Genomic DNA, 17,056 nt, shown 5'->3' with positions numbered 1-17,056 from the left:
CCGACACAAAATAAAGGTGTATTTTATGAACACAGGTGAGTCGATCAGTCGTGTGCATTGAAAAATCGAAAGTGTAGATTGTAGAATATATTCATACTTTAAGTGTTAATTACTGCGTTTGTTTGGAAAGTAAAGTGGCATTAAAAATTTATTTTTGATCGATTGTCTAATTGTACCTATGTATATGCTATGAACCAATTTTTGTTGAAAAAAAATTATTGGCCTGGCCTTGGGAGGGCAAAAAGTATGGCAGCCATATTTGGCTTCGTATGCATTAAGGGTTTTTAAATCTACACAATTTGTTAAATTTTTTTGTTGGAAAATTTTGTTTCTTTACATTGTTATTTTGCTTGGTAGCTATGTTTTGCTTCAGAAATGTCCATGTCTTAAAATGAGCCAAATTTGAATTAATTCTTAACCTTTTGTAATGCAATGTATTTATTTTACTTTATTTTGTTTTTAAATGATAAATATGTATCTTTTGATATTTTTAATTGTATTCTTTACATAATCTGAATAAATAAAATTAGTAAAATTTCTTACCCCTTAATGCATACGAAGCCAAATTTGGCTTATAAACAAATTTTTTAAACAAATTAATTTAAACAAATTTTTTTAATAAAAACCGTTTTGAAACAACCCAAAAAACCCATGTAAAGCATTTTTTAATTTTTTTGTCCGCTAATATTAATTCATGCAGTAGAGGGTTAAGAGATATAAATGTTCCACTTGGAACCACTTTTGGTATTGCATTTTTCGAAAAAGAGAGAACTGTGGTTATTTTTGAAAGTGTTAAAACATAACCCTGTACTTTCAAAGTTCATTTTCGAATTGACACTCTAGCTGTAAGACACTAAAAATCACTCAGAATATGTCTGGTACATTATGGTTAAGTAATCGAAAGTGATATTTTTATAAATAAAACATGTACGACCTAATTTTTTTGGAAAACTTAAAAATTAAAAATATATGGTTAAGAATTTTTTGTTATCGGCCTTTCGAAATTTTCGAAACTTGGAACTTAAAGGTCAAAAAATTTGGAAAATCATTAAAAACAACTTTTAAGCCTGGAGCAACTTTCAAAAATTCAAATTTTGAAAAAAAAAAAGGGGGGAAGGGGAGCAAATTTAATTCCTTCCTCGAAAACTGTAATGAAATGGAATGGAATCTACACTGAACCAAATCCTTAAGTAAATACAACGAAAAAATTCGTTGGGCCAACGAAAATTTAATTAATTTTCAGCCGATGAAAAATTTAATTGGCTCAACGAAATGGCTTTCATACGTTAATGAAGAACTTCATCAATTAACGAAAACTTTCGTATTTTAATGAAATTTTTCATAAAAGTTTTTGATCGAGAATTAATGAATTTATACATCACTTTACGAAATTTTTTCATCAATCAACGTAAAATTTAATTAAAACTTTCGTAAGCTAACGAAGTTTTTCGTAAATTTTATGAATATTTTAATTAAAGTACGAAAAAATATTCTTTAGCTTACGAAACTTTTCGTTGTAGGTATTAATTATTTTTTTAGTAGATTATTCTTACATTCTTTTCGTAGAATTACGAATTTTTTCGTTAACCTACGAATTTTTTCATTCATTTTTTTTCTAATATATAATTGGACTTGTTAAATCATTGATTTAATATAGCTTTTTATGGCCTCTAGTCCAAACAAAAATTTGGCGTTTGTCCCGGTGAAACTCGCTTGGACTCATCAGTTGACTGACTTATCGTGAGACACCTTGTCAATACGCAAATATTGTTTATATTCAGCTCAACTTACATAGATTTTTAAACAAAATGTGAATGTGAACTATATCCAGCAAGATTAAGTTCTTCATCATTAAAACAGAAATGCACCCAAGTCTACGTTTTTTTTTTTTTTTGTAAGTCAACGATTTTTTTCGTTAACTGATGTATTTTTTCATAAGCCGATGAAGAACTTTCATAAGACAATTATTTATTTTCATAAACTTATGAATTTTTTCGTTACTTAATTAAAACTTTGATAAAGTAAGCTAAAAATTCTTATTTTTATTCTTTAAAATGAGTATGAGATTTTTCGTTAAGTGATGAATCTTTTCATTAAATTGGATTTTTTGGCACTAGATAGGGAGAAAAAGTGTATGAAACCATTGAATAATTACATTGAATAACATTGAATAATTACAAGTAATTATTCAATGATGAAACGTTTTCATTAATTGATGAAGCTTTTCGTATTACGAAAAATTACATATTTTCGTTGAGCCAACGAAAGTTTCGTTGGGCCAACGAAAATGTAGTGTATGAAACGATTTTCGTAATTTTACGAAATTTATTATTTTCAGTGTAATGGACCAAAAAACATTCGATGAATGAAGATCTTATGAACTGACAAAAGTGTTGATCTCAAAAAGCCCCTTTGACGAAGAAGACTATTACTGTTCCAATCATACTAAGCTTTCTTTTTAAAACCTCTTTATATATATAATTTGAGGAAAAAACAAAAAAATTACAACTTGCCGCCATTTTGAATCGAGTGTTTTTGCCATTAAAAATTTCAGGAAGCCCCACACATCGCAATAACTTCTGCTTGAAACTCTCTCGTGTGTATAGTATAGTGTTGTCGGGGGATGCTGCTACTTCTACTGCATTTTAAATTCAAAACCAACGAAAATTATGGCGCAACTGAAGCCATTCATTGAATACCTCTGCCATGCTCTTCCAATCTGGAAGATTCAAAGTGATTCTCTGTTTTTGTGCTGGTGCTTGTGGCTGAAAGAATATACTCCTAACCCAAACAACCAACCAAAATATATATAAGTACCGACAATCCAGCTGGGAAGCTAAAATTTATTACACGTGGAAAAAAGTTGTTGTCGCATAGTATAGTATATAGTATAGTAGCTAGCGGAAGATGGTACCTATACTCGTAACCCGCCAAAGTTGTTTGTTGTTTTTTTTTTTTTTATTGTTGTTGTTGTGCTCTAGAGCTCCTTTCATTTCTAAGGAGAAGATATAGAACCCCCGACAGCTTTGTCCTGCTTGCTCACAATTCCATTGTGATATGAACAGCGCGCCTACTCCAGTTCCAAGTTACATCACCATAAAATATCCAAAGCTATATAACCGCAAGCCTTATCAAGATCTCTCATCGGTTGCCTGATGTTGCAAAGTAGGGGGCCCTCGAAACACTATACCAACAACAAAAACAACAACAAGGTGATTCTAAGATCCACCATATTCCAAAGCCAATGGCATTCTTCCAAAGAAACCACCTTAGAGGAAGGTACCATCACTATGCGACTGCCCTGAGACGTGGATCAAAGTGATAAAATTTGCAACGACAACATGCGATGGAATAATGATGATGATGATGATGATGCCATGCATCGCAGGAGGGGCGACTTCTTCATACAATCAACTTCGACTTGGACTTCACAATGCGCGACACACTCGCCGGTGAAATTGATGGTGATCATGATGACGACAATGATGACGGCGATGGTAAAGATATCCTCCAAATCCAAAAGTTACCGCCACCACCACCGCCACCGATCGCCGCCGCCGCGCCGCCGCTGCTGAGCGCTCAGTGGATATGCGAAAAGGTTCCCCTAATGATGCCATAAAAATATGCAATTAGTCATTGGGTTCTATGTTTGCACGAGGCGAGTATGAGCCTGAGTACCGGTAAAGCTTGTCTTTTTGGTTTTTGAGTGTGACTACTAGAGCCCACCATATGGCTTCCGGATTCGTTGACTCACTCACAATTTACAAATCCAAAAAAAAAAAAAAAACAATAATTCGTTGAAAAAAAACAAGCGCGACAAACATGGCGATGACACTTGGAATTAATCATGTCCCGGTTGGGCGGTTGGGGAAATGATGAATGCTCTTACCGATATGGCTCTGACTCTAGAATCTGCCAGTAGTTCTTTCAACCGTAAGACTTTTAATCAGATCGCAAGACCTTAAGTTCTGCATATTCTGATGGCCACTATGGCGGATGGCGATGATGATGATCACGTCATCATTAAAAATGCATCCCAATGCGCATTTTTATTGTTATGCGCGCAATGAAAAAGATGAAGACGCGCTTTATGGAAAACGATGGTTATAATTCCATTATAGTGGTGACAAAATTCAATGCTGCTTCTTAGCTGTGCGGTACTGTGACACGTTTCAGTGTGTGGGCAGAACGCAGAGAACGGCTCATTAGATTTCCATCAAAATGGTTTTGAATTTAAAGAGAAAACCTTCCATAAGAGTGCAATGTCATGACAATGAATTTTTTTTGGCTTATTTATGGTGTTGGACAAGTCAAAGACACGGCACGGCGCATGTTTTTCTGCAGTTATTTTTTTTTTTGTTTTTCTTAACGCCTATAAATACAAAAACAAGGCTTGATTGATTAAGATTGACATCAAGTCCGTTTTTATTCGTTTTAATGAAACATGTGTGCTTTCGGAAGATTTCGAACTCGAAGCTCCTTCATTGATCTAGGCTAGGTACTCACGAAACCTACTAACCCAATTTAAGATAATAATCTTATCAAACTGATCCCCAAATAATGTTTTGGTATCTGCAGCAAATGCATTAGCTTTAAAGTATCAGTTGCCAATATTGGGTGATATGCATAAAAAATAGTAAATGCTTTTACTAGAGAATTTTCAAGTATATACTATTTTTCATATGCATAACAATCAAGTAAATGCTGAAAATTAAGTATTTACTATCATTCATAGTAACTCCTTTTTTGGATGAACTTTTTCAGTAAATACTTTATTCCATATGCATAAAAACTAGTAAGTACTTATTTTCTTTAGGAATTACTAGATTTTTTCAAGATTACAAAATAACAACTTGTAAAATTGATAGTATATACTTTTTTGTTTTAAAACCGCAATTATGAAGCCATGAAACTTATGAATAGCAGTCTTGAGTCATATTTTGACGCAATCTTTTCATGGTATTTCTTAAAAATGGATCATTGGTAATATTTGTCGAAATGGCAGAATTTTTATGTATCAATTACCAAAAAGTTTAGAATGATCGATTATCGGGCTCAGAGTTAAATTTACAAAAACTTTATCAATTGTAAATGAATTGTAATTGTTTTTTCAATAAGTTTTTATTTTAAGTAATATCAAGTTTCAAAACTGTTGAGATAATTTCAACTCTGAATCATATTTGAATTGCCAACAATATCTATATTAACTTTGATTGATTGATTGATTGATATTGGGGTGTAAGGTGTACTGCGACCTGTAAGATCTATTGTACCCCCCTTTTAAGCTTTATGAGTTAGTACCTCATTTTATAGCTCCTCCTCTAACCTAATTCCTTTCATGAAATTGATTATTTGGGGTATTTTCAAAGAGTGCAATTTATCCTCTTCGACTTGGTAGCGACCCATGTGTTTAAATCTTTGGTGTATTAGTGCATTACAACTACCTACCCAGGATGTGATCTGGTGTTTCTTCTTTTTCGCTACAAAATCTACATGTTGCACTATTTACTAAGCCCAAAATATGTAGGTGCCTTCTTAACTTACAGTGGCCCGTGAGGAGCCCATCAGTGATTAACCTGAGATTGTTCCTACACCCAGAGAAAAAACGCATAGTAATTTTTAATCGGTTCTACATTGAATTAATGGTGAAAAATATATTCATTAATTTTCTAAAAATCGTCCTATGCTTAAGTTACAGTTTGTCACATCAACTTTTATAAGTGAGATGGCACAGTGGTAAAGCACAAGCTTGTCAACCCAGGTATAGCAGGTTCGATCCCCAGCGGATGCCAGTTTTACTTTTTTTATTTTTTTTAATGTGTGAACACCTTAGATTTAAATTGTGCTACTTTGATTCAATCATTTTCCACTTTAGGCTAAAAATGTAGTGATTTTCCATTGATTCAAAGTGGTTTCGATTGATTTTACGTTGTTTTTTTGGCTCAGTGTACTTAGACTGATACATGATTTGGAACGCTCTCGGTTGTAGTTCCCGAGAAGCATATATGTATTAACTTTACTAGCCATGAATAATATATTTTAAGGAATTCGCAATGAAAAAAAAAAATGCAAAACTGTGTCGCACGTACTTGCTCTTATGTCCAAAGTTGCTTGAAATAGTAAAGCTTTTTACAAATTCATAAAAGATTATTTCTAAAAAATATAAAAAATACTTTAAAATAATATAAAATTTGGTTTAAAGTTAAATAACGTTTTTTTTTTTAATGCATCACAAAGAATTGGAAATCTAGAGCCGCTTTTTTAAAAAGAAGTTTTTTTTTCATATAAAAATGTTCACAAATTTTTTTTTTAAATATAAATGGTATTCCATTAAAAAGAAGATATATTGATTGATAAATAAAAATAAAATTTCAATAAAATCATTGAGTCGTTTTCAAAATAGATTTTTCATACAAAATTTCGATCTTTTTTTAATCCAAAAATGATTTTATTGAAAATTTTGTTTTGTTTTAATGTTAAGGCCACTAAAAAGTTTTTGTTCATATTTTTTTTATTAAAATGGCAAGTGTCGTTTACTAGAAAACGGTTCTATGGGGAATACCGTTAATTACGGTCCATATTTTCAATATTAAATTTTTTAAAGAAAATCATTAGAGCCATCATGTAATATCTGATTGTTATCTCAAGTTCAATTTTTTTATGCTGCTCTTAAGTTCACTTTTGACTCACAAAAAAAGAACGAACATGTTCACATCACAAACTCAAATTTAAGAAACAGTACAAATTTGTATTGGATTACACGGTAAAACTTTCAGAACAATTTATTTGTAAGCCCTAGTACGCTGCTAAAGCTAAACGAAAATTTGTCTAGGTCTCCACAGTCAAAAAACTCTTTTTTAGCAAGTAAAATGACCTGGACAATTAAATGCTAGTGACAAATGATTTTAATTTTTCCAAAAGTGCGGGCATAGCTAAGAATTTCGTTGGCTAAGCTGAAAATAATTTTTCGTTCAATTTAGTTGTGTTTTTTTTTGTAAGAAAATTTTCGTATCGCTTCGGCAGCATACGTACCAGGCTTAAATTCGAAACGAATACCAATCATCTAAAAAAAAAGTATTTACTATCATTTTTGGGTGAATTCTAGTATTTACTTGGATGAATTTAGTATCTACTTAAAGTATTTGCCTGCTAGCAGGTACTTTTTTTTATGCATACGAAATTAAGTAAATACTATGAATTTTACCTTTTACTAGAATTTATAGTATTTACTTTCACCTTTTACTTTAAGTAAGTACTACTTTTTTATGCATATCACCCATTGTCTCAGAAAAAGTGAATTTTTTTTTTGTAAGATCTCGTTGCAATGATTTCATTTCGCACCAAATACATAGTTGCTGTTAGGTTAACACAGGAGTTTTGTTTGTTTAATGGTTTCCTTTTCTGGTGGAGGTATAGTTATTATGTACGCAGCATCAAGCAACTCAAGACCTTCTGAATACGTACTTTAAATTAAAAAAGTTGAGTTGACCACATAACTTTGACAGAACTTTCTTGTAGCTTGGCTAGGACCTTTCATGAGAATCATGAACGTATACGATCACATAATTGCCAACGTTGTTCGCATCACTTTCGTTGTTGAAATTCTATTCTGCTGTCAGATAAGTTCTTCTAATTCTAACTCTCAGGCAGCGTTGCCAGAGCCTGCTATTTATCAAATAACAAATTGACAAATACACCTGCTTGAAGTCAATAAGCAAAAGTTATGTTAAAATTAAAAATCTCAGGCAAACAATAATTATTTATATTACAATAAACAATTATAATTATAGATATATGGGTTTTTTTTTTTAGGGCTATTTATGGAAGTACCTATTTTTGGCTCCAAGATTTTTCAAATTTGGCTCTTTGCCTTAAAATTTTCTGGCAACGCTGCTCTCAGAGGTTAAATTCGATGTCAAAATATTTCATCTTGTTCTTAAAATCCGCACATTTTTTTTTAATTAAACTTGAGATGAATTTTGGAGATCTCTGAAACAGGGTCCACCCCTAAAATGATATTTGACTATCATATTTTTTACTATCAAATTTGATAGTTTTCCATCTGTGTAAGTTGATCGTTTTTAGATCAATTTTAATTTTGGTTTACTTGGTGTCACTTAGGTTTGACATCTGTCAAACGTCAGTAAATTTCAAAATAACCAATAAAGAGTTTCAGTTTTTCAATTACATAGCTACAATAATTAAGAAGACAATTATTAAAAATGTATGTTAAAATTTTTTAATACGCTTAAAATAATAATTTTATAACTACAATTAGTACTACGTAGCAAACAAAACTCGAATAGGATCGCTTACAAAGAATCCCACAAAATATTGTGGGATAAACTTTCAATTCAGATTGCAGATCCAAAATGTGAAATATACTCAAAAAAGTATCTTATGTTATTCGAAAATATTGTACGAGCCTTTTAAAAACACGAAATATTATTTTGAAATTATTTCTTTGTTTACAAAGGTATGATTGCATACTTACTTTGAGTCGGGGAGGTAAAAAATAATTTAATTTGGTATTCAAGTCTATTTCATTTCATATTCATTTATTTCATATTCATTTCCTTTATTTTGATTTTGTAGGCTTTAAATAATTGCACAAGCACAAAAATATTCATCTTTCCCAAACAAAGTAAAAGCACCACCAGAGGTGGATTTACCAGAAGGCTGAGTAGGCTTCAGCCTAGGGCGGCAGATTTTGGGGGCGGCAAATCTGCCCACCGATGGACGGCATGTTCCACTAAATTTAAATTTGTTTATTTTGTTGATTTTTACAGATTATCATTAAAATTTTTCAAAAATGTTTAGTAAAAAAAAGCGGAGAAAGTGCGATTTGATAAAAGCTCTCACAGAAAAAATAAGCGGAAGCTTTTTAGACATGGTTGCATTGAAATGTTAATATTTTGAGACATACGCACTTTTCATATAAAAGTCTAAAATAAAAAATTTGGTGAATAAGGCCGTGTGCGAACTGGGTTAAAATTTTGGTTAAATTTTCTAGCACGGTAAAATTTTGTTTTTTGGTTAAAAAGGGATCAATTTTATTTTTTTGGTGTGCTAATTGGGTTAAATGGGTTAAATCGGACTTTTTTTTGGCACTATTTTGATTTAAATTGCTTCAAGATAAAACAAAATAACCATAAAAAGTGTTTTTTTCTTATGCTCAATAAATTATTTTTTTTTTTTTTTGCAAGATATTCTTAATTTAACGCACTTTTTTTTATTTTTAACGATAATTTCCAGCTTCAGGATAAATACATTTCTCGTCATAATTGACTGGTAGCCGAGTTAGAAAAAAGGAAAACAGCATACGCCAATTTCAACGACAAATTTTCATTTCTTACCAAAATTACCGAACTCATCAACCTGACAAAAAAGACACATTCCTTAGAAGAAATGTATCCAAATGACTTAGAGACTGAGTTAGTGCAAGAATGTCTACTAGAGTGACCGCAAGAAATCGATTTTCGAAATTTGGTCGGGGGAACCCCATAAAATGTTCCGCCTTTGCAGATTTTTAGATAGCCAAAATTTCAGCTCGATTGGATAACTCTAAATGGTGCCGACACTCGCTCAAAGTATCAAAAATCTCTGTTTTTTCACTGTTTTTCGAAGAAAATTAGCTCTAGCTCCCAAACAGATCGGGTTATTTTCACTTTTTATATATTAAATTAAAGGTAGCGTTGCTACACATAATTCAGATGCTAAATTTGTTTAGTTTTACTAAAAAAGAAAAATTTTGTCATCAATTTAAATTTTCAGTACTTACCTCAAAAAGAGCTGAAGTGCAAACTCGATTTAAAATGAAACTTTTTTTTAAACTGTTTTATTTAAAAAAACGAAACATTTAACAGAATTCTAAGGCTGTGTGTGAATTGCGTTAAATAGTTAACACCGTGTAAAATTTTTGACACTATTGAGGTGAACAAAAAAATTTCAGCTGTATGTTTAATATTTTTCTCTGCCTCTTTTCTGCTATAAAAAAAAAAAAACAAAACAAAACCATCTGCAAAAAAAATTTAACTCAAATTTAACCAGGTCCCAGAACCCAATAAATTTTTAACAGCTGAAAATTTTTTATTCACCTCAACAGTGTCAAATATTTTACACTATGTGAACTATTTTACGCAATTCACACACGGCCTAAAAAACAAAAAAAATAACATCGTGTTACATTTCTTATACATAATTAATGAAGTAAATACTAAAAAAATTTAATCAAGAGATTTACAAAGTAGTTTTGGAAGCATCAGGATACAATTTTCGGCACTCACTGACTACTTGAAGTTTTTGTTCCTCATCTTTAGTTAAAAGGTTATTAAAATCCGTTATTAATTTGACTCCTCTTTCTGTCATGTCATTTACGACTTTAAGTGATTGCACTTTTTTAAAGCCTTCTTTAAAATGCGGGTTTTCGGGCCAAAGATTTGGAGGTTCTTTGAGAAAACTTGTGTCTATTTTCAATCGGCTGAAAAAGTTCAATGTTTCTTTGTTCACAATATTTTTTAACCCCGCTGTGACAAATTGTTCATCTTCATGTGTCTGTAGCTTTGGATTTACTATTCTGTTGGTTTCCGTTTCACTGGTTTTCAAAATTATGTTGGCCGTTTCTAATTTTTCGCCATCTGGTAAAGTTAGGTCAAAGAACGCCAGACCTGCCTGCTCTGAACTCAAATACCATAAATGGTTTGAGAATTTAGCAAGAGCCTTCTCTGAAATATCTTTGTCTATCTTGCGGTATTTAATGCAATTACGCAAAAGATCAAGATCTTGTTTAGGAGCCAGATAAGCTCTTGGGGCATTAAACCAAGCAAAAGTTTTTTCTTGTTGAATGTAAGTTTGATTTTGAAACTACAAAGTCAATTGGATTTTGCCCTAGTGCTTCTATTGTAGCTATAATTATGCGAGAAGCATTTCTATCAGATGCCTTACATCGATCCAATAACATAGAAAGTTTCATTGTTAATAGCTCTTTCACCCTACGACTATACCTCATACTTTTGCTACCCGAGGGCCCAGAGATAGAGAAACATCCATTCTATCCCAATCCGCAGAATAAAACAGTTAAAAAAAAATTTAATTTTAAATCGAGTTTGCACTTCAGCTCTTTTTGCGGTAAGTACTGAAAATTTAAATTGATGACAATATTTTTCTTTTTTAGTAAAACTAAACAAATTTAGCATCTGAATTATGTGTAACAACACTACCTTTAATTTAATATATAAAAAGTGAAAATAACCCGATCTGTTTGGGAGCTAGAGCTAATTTTCTTCGAAAAACAGTGAAAAAACAGAGATTTTTGATACTTTGAGCGAGTGTCGGCACCATTTAGAGTTGTCCAATCGAGCTGAAATTTTAGCTATCTAAAAATCTGCAAAGGCGGAACATTTTATGGGGTTCCCCCGAAAAAAATTCGACAAAAAATTTTTTCTATGGGAGTTGCGGTCACTCTAATGTCTACATTTTCAAGGCCACATTACTTCAGAATGCATTTTGGTTAAACCAGAATCAACATCATTACAAAGTCTGTCTTCGTTTCTGCGGAAACAGTGTTTGCAGAATGTTTATCCGAACCTGGGCATAGCCCTTCGTATGGCCGTATGTACACCGGCCACAAATTGTTCTGGTGAGAGAAGCTTTTCCTGCCTTAAAAGGTTAAAAAAAATATCTTAGATCGACCCTGAACCAAGAAAAGTTGAATGCTTTAGCTCTTTTGTGCATTGAATTAGATTTAATGAACAAAATATCTTACGACGACATAATCGATGATTTTGCCAACAAAAAATCGCGGAAAAAGGCATTGTAACTAACTTATTTAACTCGACTAATACACCAGTGCCGAAGCCTTCAAAAACCTTAAAAAGTAAAAAATATCATAGTAGGATAAAACCCATTGGAAAAGGAGGTGAATATGATAGAAATGAAAGGAAAAATAAATTACGGGCGAGCTGAGTTCGGGAAGTGGGTGGGTTGAGTTTTTAATGGTAAAAAATGGTATATCTCGATCTCTGGCAAAACTACAAGTCCTATGGAAAAATGTTGTATGTATGTATAGGTAGGTAATAAAAAGATCTACAACCTTTGTATCAACAATTTTTTCAAATAACCTCAAAATTTATGTGAAAAATTAAAAAAACCGAGTTTTTGGTTTTTTATTGTTATCTTTTTCAAAAAAAAAGTTTTTTTCTATGAAATTTGGGGACATCTTACTTTGTTATGTCTCAAATTCACTGTAATTTATTTGATTTAAAATATTTATTTTTTCGCCTTATTTGACTAAATATTTAAAAAACACCTTAATTTTCAATCGAAAATTCATAGGTATGTCAAAATATCAGCTTTTTTCAAAAAGTCGAGATATACCATTTTTTGCCATTAAAAACTCAACCCACCCACTTCCCGAACTCGGCTCGGCCGTAATTTATTTTTCTATTCATTTCTATCATATTCACCTCCTTTTCCAATGGGTTTCATTCTACTATGATTTTTTTTTTTTTTTTTTGTTTCAAAAATTATCGACCCTGGTCTATAAGTTGATTATTTGTAACTGTTTATAGGTGCAATAAAGATTATTTATTCACCTTTTCTAAATGTACTTCATTGTGTAAATATTATTCATTACCCTCTCATAGATGATTGACATAAAAATAGTTGTGCAACGAAATTGTTGCATTGATTAGTAATCATTTTTATCAAAAAAACAAAACAAACTTCCGTGGTTCAAAACTGGGTTTTATGGTTTTTCTCATAGTTTCCATGGCCATAACTGGACGAAATTGAAATAGGATTACACTGCAGGCACCAGCTTTCCAATACAAAAGAAATTGGTTCACTTAGTCCAAAGTTATAGGAGCATAAAAAAAAGGATATAACAGTTGTAGGTGCAAAGGCGGCAAAAAAATTTGCAGCCTATTCTATGAAAATTCGTAAATCCGCCTCTGAGCACCACGAAAACCAAGAAAAAAATATGCTACAAATGTTAAATTGTATCAAATTGACACCTAAATCGGTGTCAGCTGAAAAAGTCAAAAAAATATGATAGTCACTCTTGACTATCATCTTAAACGGACGAATTTTCTTGAATCTGACAGTCAACTATCAAAAATCAGCTTATACGATTCCACTCCAGTCGTTTTTGTTTTTGGCAATGCTTGATAAGAATTTGTGCGGGCAACACTTTGAATAAGAAGTCCAGGAATGGTGTCTGGTCTGGTGAGAGTCTTCCCATAAGTAAAATTTTTCATCATAATAATAAATCAAATTATAAATTATTTTATTTTCCCAACAAAAAAACAGACTGAAAATTGTGTTTAAACCATCATGGTTGTCTGAAACATTGGCCTTGTCATCACCAATAAAAGTGAGTTCGCCCCAGGAAAACTAGGTCGAAATTTGACAGATATGGTACAAATTTTGATGGATGAATTAAAATTTAATATTTTTTTAATTTTTTGTGGCTTCACTCACCAACTCTGTAGGCATAGGCGGATCCAGGGGGGGGCACGGGGGCACGTGCCCCCCCCAGAACTTAAAGTTCATACTTAAAGAAAATCAAACTATAAGAGTTTTAAAAATATATGAATAATAACAGAAAGAACTTGAGTGAAACTCTTGTCTATTTCTGGCTGAAAATGCGAATTTTGTTGATTGTTGCATCCCTTTCCCATGAAAAGCTCCACCTCACAAATAAATAAACGGCTATCTGTGGGGTACACACGAATTTTTTTTCGATTTAAAAAAAAGTGATTTTGGTGAAAAATTTTGATATGGACATCGAATGACATTGAATGATATAAAAAAAAATAATTGTATATGCAACTCTATTTTTTCATACAGAGGGGTTAAAAAATTTGCACTTTTTTCGTTGTTTTTTTTTTTAACATTAGTGTTTTTAAAATAGCGGAACACGTCACAAAATTGCATAAACTATATATTATAGAACTGCCGGATATGTAGAACAAACTTGCATTTCAGAAGTTTGCCCAAGTTTGCACCCCGAAAATAAAGACCCCTTGAAAAAAAACTCCTCAAAAGCGACCCTTACTTATAGATTTTTATAAATATTATTTTATTGAGAAAATTTCTCCAGGGATACCTCTAAAAATATGTAAAAAAAAATAGTGTTCGAAATTTCAAAAGAATCGGTGCAGTAGTTTTGAAGTTATGAGGACCACCGGCGTTGAAAACATTAGTTGTGGGGAAGAACGATTTAAAGTTTTGAACTCTGGACTAAAACGTTCGTAAGCGAAGTAATAAAATACTCATAACTTGGTCAATTTGGCTCCAAGAGACCTACAATTTGAACACAATATTCTTGAGGTATAAAACAATTTCACCCCTTGTAGCCCCATGTGATATTTCTGTAACAAACCGAAAAAGATTGCATAAAAGCTATATATTTTTTCTTTTGAAGCTTCTAATATTATAATCTTTAAGTATTGCTTTATCGAAATAGTACTTCAAATTTCTAATAAATAGCACCAATAGTTTTTAATTGACAGTTAATATTGAAAGTTGGGCTTTTTTTGAAAATAAGCAAATTTGTGTAAAAACTACGAAATTCAGAAAAAAAATAGTTTTTGTTAGTAAACCCCACTGGGTTTTATTTTTGGATTTTAGGAAAGTGCCTAAAAATTAATATTAGATAGTTTTTTGCTTGAATTTTTGCATTTTTATATAAAAATAAATTATTTAAACTTTTTTTTTACTCCCAAAATATAGAAATAACTAAGTAAATAATGACTTAATTGAATTTTTAAAAAATACGTGTTTCATTAAAGATAAAGGCCAATCGATTGACTTATTAATTTTTAAATTTACGACCTTGGGTTACAAAAGGTTAATGCAAATTAAAAAAAACAAAACTGGGTTTCCCGGCAAAAAAGTATGATTCAGTTTTTTTTTGTTATTCTTAGGAACTTTTATATTTATTAGAATGAAGTCTTTAGTATTTGACTAAAAACTACTAGGTCATTAACTAATGGTATAATTATGTCCATAATATTGCAAAATTTTACACAAAATCAATTAAAAAACGTAAACATTTTTTTTTTTTCAAAATTTCATCTTTAAAACTTAATTTCTCAAAAACTATTTGGTGAAACAACTTAAGTCAAAAAATTAAATAAAGAATAGATTACTAACTTTAATATAGCACAGAATTGTACGTGCATTTTCTGATTTTTTATATTTTTTTTCTTCCGGCTAATTCAGGAGTAAGAGGGTTAGCACTTAAGTGGCTTTTACTGTAACAAGAAAATGAAAATTTTTCCTTCCGAATAACTTTTTGGTCATTTGGTACCTATTTGATGTGGGAAATGTGCCTAAATATTTTTGGCCAGGTTTTAGACCACTGTGGGTCGTTAAAATGTTCTGCTTGTTAGTCAGTCGTATGGTACTTCACTTTATTTCTAACTGTTATTGCTGTTTTTTTTTTGCCAATCCGTCCCTTGTGCCCCCCCAGAAAAAAATCCTGGATCCGCCCCTGTCTGTAGGTGTGATAAGCAGCCATACCCTTCCTGTATTTCTTATTCAATGGGGCAACAAGAGTTTGCATCTAGTTCTGTCAAAATTTGAAAGCTTTGGAATACTACCGATATTCATCATAAGATGGTTTAAGGATTCATTTGAATAATACTTCATTCTGAGAACGATCTGAACTCAAAACCCTTACTTTCATAAAACCTACCACACACAATAGTTATACATATCTTTTTCAATTTTGTTTCCTCGAGAGTGTACAGATGTTAAACTTGAGAATTCAGTAGCTTCTTTTCTTGCTGCATCTAATTTGATTCAAATATCCTACGTCTATAAACAATAATGAATCACCTTGCAAGTTTATCCACTTAAAAAGGACTCTAAACTGGCTCTCCTATATCTACTGTCCTGGATGGCAGAGTATAATCTCATGGGAAAACCACACACATATAAACAAAACATTCTCCAGTCGACTCGACTCTCCGACTATTGCGGCTTTTTGTTCCCTTAAGTAACAATTGACATGGCAGCCAAGGCGAAATTTATTTTTATCGTAATGACATCGGCGGAGCGTCGACAATGCGACGACGGACGACATATACCAAAAACCGAACGAATTCTCTCTCTTCTCGCGTCGCACACCATTTTTATTTAAAAGTGCTCTCAGAACAAATGCTCCTTGCAAATGTCCGTCTCCCCGTTTCCGACACAACTGTCAAAGATCCAGAATACAACCAAGCCAGGACGAAGAAAAATAAGACTACAACAACAACAAGCAAAAGAAGAGACAACGCTTAAAGACGGTGTTTATGGATGAACTTTGAAACTGTACAGAGGACTATTTTGCATACGTCGCTCTTCGTAGGTAAGGTACCAGTACCAGAATACGACTCACCGTTTAAAGGGTTTAACCCGCGTCTGTGCTTACTCTGATTCGTAGATCGCTACTAGTACACGTGCTCAAGCCCAGCTTCGGATATTCTTCAAAAGGAAACAAACAAAAAATAGTTTCAACTATGAAGATGAGGACGCAGAAGGACTCCCGGGAACAAAAACGAAGTAAAGACGACGAATATGGGATACGCGACACTGTGATGAACAACAGCATCGCATCTTCAATTGTATAGGTACATCGAAACTATATAGAGCCCGTAGGACCAGTAGCGCAAAGTTCCCTTTCGTTCAGAGGCTGAGACTGGTGCGACGAAGATGCCCGCTTTTGCCCGTTTTGCAAACCTCAAGTGCCTGCTTGAGATGAATTTATGTATGCAAAGTGGTTTTTTGGTGACAGGACAAAGGAAATATCTTTCAAGATGGCTATAAAATTATTTGTTGTTGTTTGCTAGAACTGCTTCTGCTTCAGCACACTCTTCTGGTTGCTGATGCTGGCTGGCAATTGTTACAGCTAAACAGTCAGCGCAGGGTTTAAAAGCTGAGAATGCACTCTATACTGCCAGAAGTTTGGTTTTGCTTTCATCTCCTTTGCGGTTTGACGCGACGAGGACGACGACTAGCGACGACCAACGTCGTGTTGTTTTACTCATGTGATGGTAGCCAGTTGTCT

Source organism: Episyrphus balteatus, chromosome 1, assembly GCF_945859705.1.
Source record: "Episyrphus balteatus chromosome 1, idEpiBalt1.1, whole genome shotgun sequence".
Classification (NCBI taxonomy): domain Eukaryota; kingdom Metazoa; phylum Arthropoda; class Insecta; order Diptera; family Syrphidae; genus Episyrphus; species Episyrphus balteatus.
This window is presented reverse-complemented; position numbering follows the sequence as displayed.